We start from the raw sequence: 10,047 nt of genomic DNA, 5'->3' as shown, positions 1-10,047 counted from the left end.
AAAATATAATTCGAGCACTATAGATAAATTTTTTCCTTAAGCTCGTGTCCATTGAGTTTCTAGGAACCTAAGGAGTAAGCGTGAAGAAGAGCTCGAGGGCTAGTAAGCTCTTGAAAAGGGAGAGGGAGAGATTTTTTTTAGTTCAAGCTTTTACGGTAAGTTTTTTGTTGGTTTTTAAAAATTAAAAAAATCCCTCTCTATACTCAATGACGCTGCGTGAAGACCAATTCCTTTAGCTTCGTAGAGACTAATTGAATTTTTCATAAAGAAATCAATAGCTGAGGAGGTCTGGATTAGCCTGACCAAGAGGATGATTTTTCTTGTTTTTGGAACCCATAAACCGGAAAGCTTTGGCCCCAAAATTGAAGCTCCATAGTGTGATTCATCCACGAGCCTTTATACCAATAGATTCGTGGGAAGAAAATGAAGAACATTGCTGAAGACGACGAAGGGAGATAAGCTCTCTAACCCCCTGATCGAAGAAGGAAAGAGGAAACGGATTCTAGGTTCACAATAAGTGAGTGATCATCCTTCTTCCCCGATTGATATCTTTCTGTACAGCTTACCGAATTGGCCGAAACCAATTCCCACACCTTTGTGTATGCTAGGGCTCATCAAGTGGGCGTGCCGGAGTGGTTATTGAGAATGACTAGAAATCATGTGGGCTTTGCTCGCGCAGGTTCGAATCCTGCCGCTCACGACTTTCATTTTTCTTGCTAGGGTGAGGACTGGACGGGAATTGCACATTTCGTATAGAGTAAAATTTAATTTTAAAACGTGCCGTATAGAAAAAAATTTATTGATAAAAGTAGCACTAAAGTCCAAGGATTTCACCCTTGAATTTTTCATTCCAAATTGGTGGGGATCCAACCGTCCATGTCATCCAAAATTGAACCTAGGTCCATACGAGACTGCCACGATCTCATCCGACGGTTGAGCTGGGCAAAAATCGTATCTTTCACCTCGATGTTTCAGGTAAGGATGCGTGCAGCTTCTGGAGAAATCAAAGGCAGTGGACTGGCGGGTTATAAAGAGGTTAGGGCAATCATTCTGGGCCTTTAATTCGAGAGAAGAGTCCAGAAATCTCAAGAAACAAGCAAGAACAATTCGAGTTTTTAACTCACTGTTGTTTAGAAAATTGGGGAGCTACACTCAACCGATTTCCCTCAAACCAATTCCTACACGTTCAACATAAAGTTACCCACACTTTTGTAGAAGGGATCGAGCGCAGAAAATGCACGGAACAGATTTCCCCAATCGAGTTCTTGAATGTGGTTTTGGAGAAACTTTGAAAATATAATTCGAGCACTATACATAAATTTTTCCCTTAAGCTCGTGTCCATTGAGTTTCTAGGAACCTAAGGAGTAAGCGTGAAGAAGAGCTCGAGGGCTAGTAAGCTCTTGAAAAGGGAGGGGGAGAGATTTTTTTTAGTTCAAGCTTTTAGGGTAAGTTTTTTGTCGGTTTTTAAAAATTGAAAAAATCCCTCTCTATACTCAATGACGCTGCGTGAAGACCAATTCCTTTAGCTTCGTAGAGACTAATTGAATTTTTCATAAAGGAATCAATAGCTGAGGAGGTCAGGATTAGCCTGACCAAGAGGATGATTTTTCTTGTTTTTGGAACCCATAAATCGGAAAGCTTTGACCCCAAAATTGAAGCTCCATAGTGTGATTCATCCACGAGCCTTTATACCAATAGATTCGTGGGAAGAAAATGAAGAACATTGTTGAAGACGACGAAGGGAGATAAGCTCTCTAACCCCCTGATCGGAGAAGGAAAGAGGAAACGGATTCTAGGTTCACAATAGGTGAGTGATCATCCTTCTTCCCCGAGTGATATCTTTCTGTACAGCTTACCGAATTGGCCGAAACCAATTCCCACACCTTTGTGTATGCCAAGGCTCATCAAGTGGGCGTGCCGGAGTGGTTATCGGGCATGACTAGAAATCATGTGGGCTTTGCCCGCGCAGGTTCGAATCCTGCCGCTCACGACTTTCATTTTTCTTGCTGGGGTGAGGACTGGACGAGAATTGCACATTTCATATAGAGTAAAATTCAAGAAAAAAATTTCAAAAAATATGAAAAAGTAGCACTAAAGTTTTTAGAATGTGATAAAAAGCCACGAAAACAAAATATTTGAAAAAGTGTGAGGACTGGACGGGAATTGCACAAAGTTTTTAGAATGTGATAAAAAGCCACGAAAACAAAAAATTTGAAAAAGTGTGAGGACTAGACGGGAATTGCACAAAGTTTTTAGAATGTGATAAAAAGCCACGAAACCAAAAAATTTGAAAAAGTAGCACTAAAGTCCAAGGATTTCACCCTTGAATTTTTCATTCCAAATTGGCGGGGATCCAACCGTCCATGTCATCCAAAATTGAACTTGAAAAAGTAGCACTAAAGTCCAAGGATTTCACCCTTGAATTTTTCATTCCAAATTGGTGGGGATCCAACCGTCCATGTCATCCAAAATTGAACCTAGGTCCATACGAGACTGCCACGATCTCATTCGACGGTTGAGCTGGTCAAAAAGCGTATCTTTCACCTCGATGTTTCAGGAAAGGATGCGTGCAGCTTCTGGAGAAATCAAAGGCAGTGGAGTGGCGGGTTATAAAGAGGTTAGGACAATCATTCTGGACCTTTAATTCGAGAGAAGAGTCCCGAAATATCAAGAAACAAGCACGAACAATTCGAGTTTTTAACTCACTGTTGTTTAGAAAATTGGGGAGCTACACTCAACCGATTTCCCTCAAACCAATTCCTACACGTTCAACATAAAGTTACCCACACTTTTGTAGAAGGGATCGAGCGCAGGAAATGCACGGAACAGATTTACCCAATCGAGTTCTTGAATGTGGTTTTGGAGAAACTTTGAAAATATAATTCGAGCACTATAGATAAATTTTTCCCTTAAGCTCGTGTCCATTCAGTTTCTAGGAACCTAATGAGTAAGCGTGAAGAAGAGCTTGAGGGCTAGTAAGCTCTTGAAAAGGGAGAGGGAGAGATTTTTTTTAGTTCAAGCTTCTTGGGTAAGTTTTTGGTCGGTTTTTGAAAATTAAAAAAATCCCTCTCTATACTCAATGACGCTGCGTGAAGACCAATTCCTTTAGCTTCGTAGAGACTTATTGAATTTTTCATAAAGGAATCAAGAGCTGAGGAGGTCTGGATTAGCCTGACCAAGAGGATGATTTTTCTTGTTTTTGGAACCCATAAACGAGAAAGCTTTGACCCCAAAATTGAAGCTCCATAGTGTGATTCATCCACAAGCCTTTATACCAATAGATTCGTGGGATGAAAATGAAGAACTTTGCTGAAGACGACGAAGGGAGATTAGCTCTCCAACCCCCTGATCGAGGAAGGAAAGAGGAAACAGATTCTAGGTTCACAATAGGTGAGTGATCATCCTACTTCCCCGAGTGATATCTTTCTGTACAGCTTACCGAATTTGCCGAAACCAATTCCAGCACCTTTGTGTGTGCCAAGGCTGATCAAGTGGGCGTGCCGGAGTGGTTATTGGGCATGACCAGAAATCATGTGGGCTTTGCTCGCGCAGGTTCGAATCTTGCTGTGCACATTTCGTATAGAGTAAAATTTAATTTTAAAACGTGCCCGTATAGAAATCTGCCCCTTGAATTTTTCATTCCAAATTGGTGGGGATAAAGTCGAAGGATTTCACGTAGATCTGCCCCTTGAATTTTTCATTCCAAATTGGTGGGGATAAAGTCGAAGGATTTCACGTAGATCTGCCCCTTGAATTTTTCACGTAGATCTGCCCCTTGAATTTTTCATTCCAAATTGGTGGGGATAAAGTCGAAGGATTTCACGTAGATCTGCCCCTTGAATTTTTCATTCCAAATTGGTGGGGATCCAACGTATAAAGTTATTTTTTTTACTGGGGTGAGGACTGGACGGGAATTGCACAGTTCGTATAGAGTAAAATTTAATTTTAAAACGTGACCGTATAGAAAAAAATTTCTTGATGTTAGAAGGTGATAAAAAGCCTAGAAAACAAATTTTTTTAAAAAGTAGCACTAAAGTCGGAGGATTTCAAGTAGATCTGCCCCTTGAATTTTTCATTCCAAATTGGTGGGGATCCAACGTCCATGTCATCCAAAATTGAACCTAGGTCCATACGAGACTTCCACGATCTCATCCGACGGTTGAGCTGGGCAAAAATCGTATAAAGTTATTTTTTTTATTTGGGTGAGGACTGGATGGGAATTGCACATTTCGTATAGAGTAAAATTTAATTTTAAAACGTGCCGGTATAGAAAAAAATTTCTTGATGTTAGAAGGTGATAAAAAGCCTAGAAAACAAAAAATTTGAAAAAGTAGCACTAAAGTCGAAGGATTTCACGTAGATCTGCCCCTTGAATTTTTCATTCCAAATTGGTGGGGATCCAACGTCCATGTCATCCAAAATTGAACCTAGGTCCATACGAGACTGCCACGATCTCATCCGACGGCTGAGCTGGGCAAAAATCGTATCTTTCACCTCGATGTTTCAAGTAAGGATGCGTGCAGTTTCTGGAGAAATCAAAGGCAGTGGAGTGGCGAGTTATAAAGAGGTTATCATTCTGGGCCTTTAATTTGAGAGAAGAGTCCCGAAATCTCAAGAAACAAGCAAGAACAATTCGAGTATTCAACTCAATGTTTAGAAAATTGGGGAGCTACACTCAACCGATTTCCCTCAAACCAATTCCTACACTTCAACATAAAGTTATCCACACTTTTGTAGAAGGGACCGAGCGCAGGAAATGCATGGAACAGATTTCCCCAATCGAGTTCTTGAATGTGGTTTTGGAGAAACTTTGAAAATATAATTCGAGCACTATAGATAAATTTTTCCCTTAAGCTCGTGTCCATTGAGTGTCTAGGAACCTAAGGAGTAAGCGTGAAGAAGAGCTCAAGGGCTAGTAAGCTCTTGAAAAGGGAGAGGGAGAGATTTTTTTAGTTCAAGCTTTTAGGGTAAGTTTGTGGTCAGTTTTTGAAAATTAAAAAAAAAAACCCTCTCTATACTCAATGACGCTGCTTGAAGACTAATTCCTTTAGCTTCGTAGAGACTAATTGAATTTTTCATAAAGGAATCAAGGAATCAAAAGCTGAGGAGGTCTGGATTAGCCTAACGAAGGGAGATAAGCTCTCTAACCCCCTGATCGGAGAAGGAAAGAGGAAACGGATTCTAGGTTCACAATAGGTGAGTGATCATCCTTCTTCTACGAGTGATATCTTTTTGTACAGCTTACCGAATTGGCCGAAACCAATTCTCAGAACTTTGTGTATGTCAGGGCTCATCAAGTGAGCATGCCGGAGTGATTATCTTGCATGACTAGAAATCATGTGGGCTTTGCCTGCGCAGATTTGAATCCTGCCGCGAAGTTGATAAAAAAAGATTTCACGTTTAATTTAAAAATAGTCCGGTATAAAAAGATTTCTTGATGTTAGAAGTTGATAAAAAAAAAAAAGATTTCACGAATAAAAAGATTTCTTGATGTTAGAAGGTGATATAAAAAGCCACGATAACAAAAAAATTTGAAAAAGTAGCACTAAAATCCATGAATTTCACGTAGATCTGTCCCTTGAATTTTTCGTTCTAAATTGGTGGACATCCAACCGTCCATGTCTTCCAAAATTGAACCTAAGTCCATACGAGAGTGCCACGATCTCATCCGACGGCTGAGTTGGGCAAAAATTGTATCTTTCACCTTGACGTTTCAGGTACGGATGCGTGCAGCTTCTGTAGAAATCAAAGGCAGTGGAGTTGTGGGTTATAAAGAGGTTAGGGCATTCCTTCTGGGCCTTCCATTCGAGAGAAGAGTCTCGAAATCTCAAGAAACAAGCTAAGAACAATTGAGCTTTTAACTCACTGTTTTTTAGGAAATTGGGGAGCTACACTCAACCGATTTCCCTCAAACCAATTCCTACACATTCAACATAAAGTCACCCACAGTTTTGTAGAAGGAATCGAGCTCAGAAAATACACGGAACAGATTTCAATCCGTTCAAACAATTAATAAGAATAAAGACCCTTCATATTGTTATGATATCGTCTATTTTGAGGATAACCTCTCTTTACTTGTATACCTAAGATTTGCCAATGATAAACTCTATTTATCCTCCCCTAGAAAAAACAAACACCATTAAACTCTTCATAAACTGTCGTAGTTCTAAAGTATACCTTTGAGAGTAATCGAAGACCACAATGGAAGGTAAGAGGAGGATCCCTTAGTCATGGTTGTAATAGTCATATAACCAAGTATTGACTATTTTATGTCTTTCTTAAGAGTCTTTTTTTTTTTTTTAAACAGTCACAACGAAGGAAATGAATGTAGTGAATATTACTCATGATATTCTGAACCATTGGAAGCTCAACATCATGCCTCTATTCCATCAGTTAAAACAATTGATAGGGACAACGACCCTTCACATTGGTATGATATTATCAACTTTGAAGATAACTTTTCCTTACTTATATACTTAAAATCTTCCTCTTAATTTGCTAACGTGAGATTCTAACAATCCTCCTCCCCTTGAACAAAATACACCATTGAACTTCTCCTTATCTATCTCGTCTAGCACTATTCTAGTTGTCTTGTCTTCTTTGGAGTACATTTCTTGTGCAATAGAGCTCTTCCATGGATATTCACCTGACTGCACCTTCAAGATTCACAGAGACATCTTGAAAGTTCACAACTTTTTTGTTGACTCTTAAGGCATATAATCATTACTATCACTACACGTTCGAGACTCACAACTTCTTCATTTGATACTTGAGAATTTTATTTTCATGGCTAAGCTAATACCATCGACCCTCCATAATTATATGATATTGTTCACTTTGAGTTTAAGCTCTCATGGTTTTACTTTTGGTTTCTCAAAAGGTCTCGTACAACGGCCTGTTAGGTTATATATTATAATAATAATAATAATAATAATAATAATAATAGGAAAATAAAAATAATAAAATAAGGAAGAAAAAAAAAGTGACCACCCCTCCCTTAATCTCTCCACCCTACCCTAAAATATCTCTCTGGTAGAGATCAATAATTTTGCAAACAAAACATAAAAAGAAAGAAAAGATTTTCTAGCAAGAAGAAAGACAGATAAGGGAGATAGTTAGACAGATAATAGAAGAGAGACTTCAAAAGATTAGTTTTATGAAAGATATTAATTTGTTGCAATTATTTAGATTTGAGTTAGAAATTATGGCATCTAACAAAAGAGTTGATTGAAATTTGGAAAAGAAAGAGAGGAAGATTGGAAAATAGATCAAATAATCAAAAGAGGGAAAGAAAGAAAGAGAGAGAAAGAAACCTAGAGATTTCCAAATCAAAGAGAAAAAAAAAATACAGAGAGAATTTAGAAACAACAAAATCAATCGAAAATCTTTTAATAGAACTATGGTAAATAACAAAGCCTCTGAAAAACCTGGTAATTAAACTACTTAATCGAGTTAAAAGAATTAGATAGGATAATAGAATTAGTAAGGAATAAGAACTCAAAAAAAAAAAAAAAAAAAAAAAATTGAAAGAGAGGAAGATTTTAAAAAAGAAAAGAAAATTAATGGATTTAAAAAATTGCCTCCGTTAATATAGGTTTTAAGAAAGAAGAAAATGAGACTCTCCTTAATTGCATAGACATTTTTTAGGAAAGAAATGAAAATATTGAAAATGTCAAGTACGAATTAAAAAAAATGATGATTCACCAATATTTTTAGAAAAGAAAGGAAAAGAAAATCGGAATCAATTAAACTCCCAATTCGAATGATGGTAAACTTAACCAAAATATAATCAAGGAGATAGGTGAGAGAAGAAAAAATGGAAAATATGAGAAATTATTATAATTTGTACCCATTAAATATAATATTATTATGAACCATATTTGAATGGAATGATCCAAATAGCATGAAGTTTATTACCCAATACAATTTAGAAACAATGAAAACATGGAATTCGATTTTTACTGAGGTCGTTGTAGAGTCATATGTCATATTGTTAGTTGGATTATTAATTAAAATATGAAATACTAACAAAAGATAACGAACGGTGTGATAGGAAGCGAACTCTGGCAACATTTGGAGTAGCTCTCAAGGAATGGGAGCTTACGTCAATTAAGGTAGGGAGTACTCCCGCTAAGGCCAACCAAGTAAGTGGCTTTACCATAGGATGGGCTAAAGATGTCACAATATCTCACGCTCAAAGTGTGAGTAAATATGAAATTATTATTACTCAAGGAGGGTGATACAAGGACAATTGAAATAGAACTCTGGCAACATTTGGAGTAGCTCTCAAGGAATGGGAGCTTACGTCAATTAAGGTAGGGAGTACTCCCGCTAAGGCCAACCAAGTAAGTGGCTTTACTAAGAATGGGCTAAAGATGTCACAATATCTCACGCTCAAAGTGTGAGTAAATATGAAATTATTATTACTCAAGGAGGGTGATACAAGGACAATTGAAATAAAATAAACTGTTTTCTGAGGCTTGTGTTTAACTCAGCCAACCGCTCCTATTTAAACAAAAGTAAATGCTATAAATAGCTTCTACAAGAACTCTATTTGAAATAACCATTCCTACCAAAGCTCGACTGAAATAACTATTCCGGATGAATTTCATCTTAAAATAGGTTGCACTAATTTTGACAGCCTCGCTTAGTGCGAGCTTATTTCTTAATAACTCCGAGAGTCTTTACGAAAGAGTTCAAACTTCACTTTGGCAAGTGCCTTAGTAGTTTTTGTTGTCTCTTGATCTGACATTTCTTTTTCTACCTCTTTATCTGATATATCAAAATCCTTGGTCTTCACTTCGTGATCGATGCCCTTGCTTTCCTTGCACTCGTCATCCAACTGAACTAAAGATTCTAACGAGTTCTTGTCATCCATCCCATTATCTTGTTCTCTTTCACCAATCAAATTGTCTTCCAATTTGTCGCTTTCGTCAGCCACAACATCACGTTCATCCTTGGTATAATTCCCCAAAATAATCGATACATCTCGACTTTCTGATAAACCAGCGTCATCACTGCTAGCTTCTATCTCTTTAGCCACATCCATGCTCTTCTCCAAGAACTCAACTTCTATTACAACACTGCCTTGCTGAACTTGGTCTAGATTCTCACTTTCAACCTATCTTTGACCTTATCAGACTCCAAATGCTTTCTTCTACCCATTTGTCTTCACTCTCAGGAAACGATTCAGCTTCACATCCAGTTTTCGATTTCGGATCTGGTTTGGGTTCACGATTCGATTCAGGTTCAGATGCAAGCGCAGTTTCAACCTCAAGGTCAAGTTCTAATTCTCCTTCCTCCCTTTTTTTGGGCCCTTTACTCTTCTTTTCATCCTCATTTAGAGCCCAAGAACTCAATTGGGGATTGGTAGATTTCGGATCTAGTTCGAATTAGAGTTCATGATCACTACCACTGCCACCATGCTCTGGAGAAGGACAATTTACAGTCCTCGAACTCTTTGAGTCCCATCCACCAGAATGGGTCGAAAAACACTCGCTATCTACAGTTCTTAATTCAGAAGATTGATAATCTAGAAACTCACCTTCATTGGAGGACTGGTTGCATGAAACCGCAGAGCTCCCTAGAAACTCACCTTCATTGGGGAACTGCTTGCATGAAACCGCAGAGCTCCCGAATCCTGGAGAGCATGCAAAGCTGCAAACATGAACAATTCCCGAATCCTGGAGAGCATGCAAAGCTGCAAACATGAACAGCAGCGCCCTTAGAAGCTTCCCAGTCAACCTGCAAGTCTAACAAATTGGTAGTTTGATCCAAATCTTCAGAGATGAGAAAATCGTCAGCCTCAAAGGTGTCAAGATCATCAAAGGTTAGTTCGAAATCTTCATTTTCATCGAATCCCAAACCCAAGGCCATGAAATAACCAGAAGGGTCACCAGGGGCAGCAGAATTGGCATCGGAGTAAAAAAAAAGAGTGCAGAGGCGAAATTTGGAGAGAATCAAATTCAGAAGCGTAAGTAGTGAAATTAGAATTTTGATCACCTGTAGAGACATCATCTTGATATACGGCTGAAGTCACGTTTGTT

The 10,047-nt window shown here is 38.3% G+C and overlaps 3 non-coding genes across 3 annotated transcripts; all 3 read left to right on the top strand.

The window, feature by feature from the left end:
- The first annotated feature begins 618 nt into the window (after positions 1–618).
- Positions 619–700, top strand: TRNAS-AGA. The gene has a single exon. It is a non-coding gene; the product is annotated as a tRNA-Ser (tRNA).
- A 1,209-nt stretch (positions 701–1,909) lies between these two features.
- On the top strand, positions 1,910–1,991 carry TRNAS-AGA. The gene has a single exon. It is a non-coding gene; the product is annotated as a tRNA-Ser (tRNA).
- Positions 1,992–3,492: 1,501 nt separating this feature from the next.
- Positions 3,493–3,574, top strand: TRNAS-AGA. Its single transcript has one exon. It is a non-coding gene; the product is annotated as a tRNA-Ser (tRNA).
- The last annotated feature ends 6,473 nt before the right edge of the window (positions 3,575–10,047 follow it).

The sequence above is a fragment of the Cucurbita moschata genome, unplaced genomic scaffold (assembly GCF_002738365.1).
Source record: "Cucurbita moschata cultivar Rifu unplaced genomic scaffold, Cmos_1.0 Cmo_Scf00014, whole genome shotgun sequence".
Taxonomy (NCBI): domain Eukaryota; kingdom Viridiplantae; phylum Streptophyta; class Magnoliopsida; order Cucurbitales; family Cucurbitaceae; genus Cucurbita; species Cucurbita moschata.
Note: the sequence above shows the minus strand (reverse complement) of the source record. Positions and strands in the feature narration are given on the sequence as shown.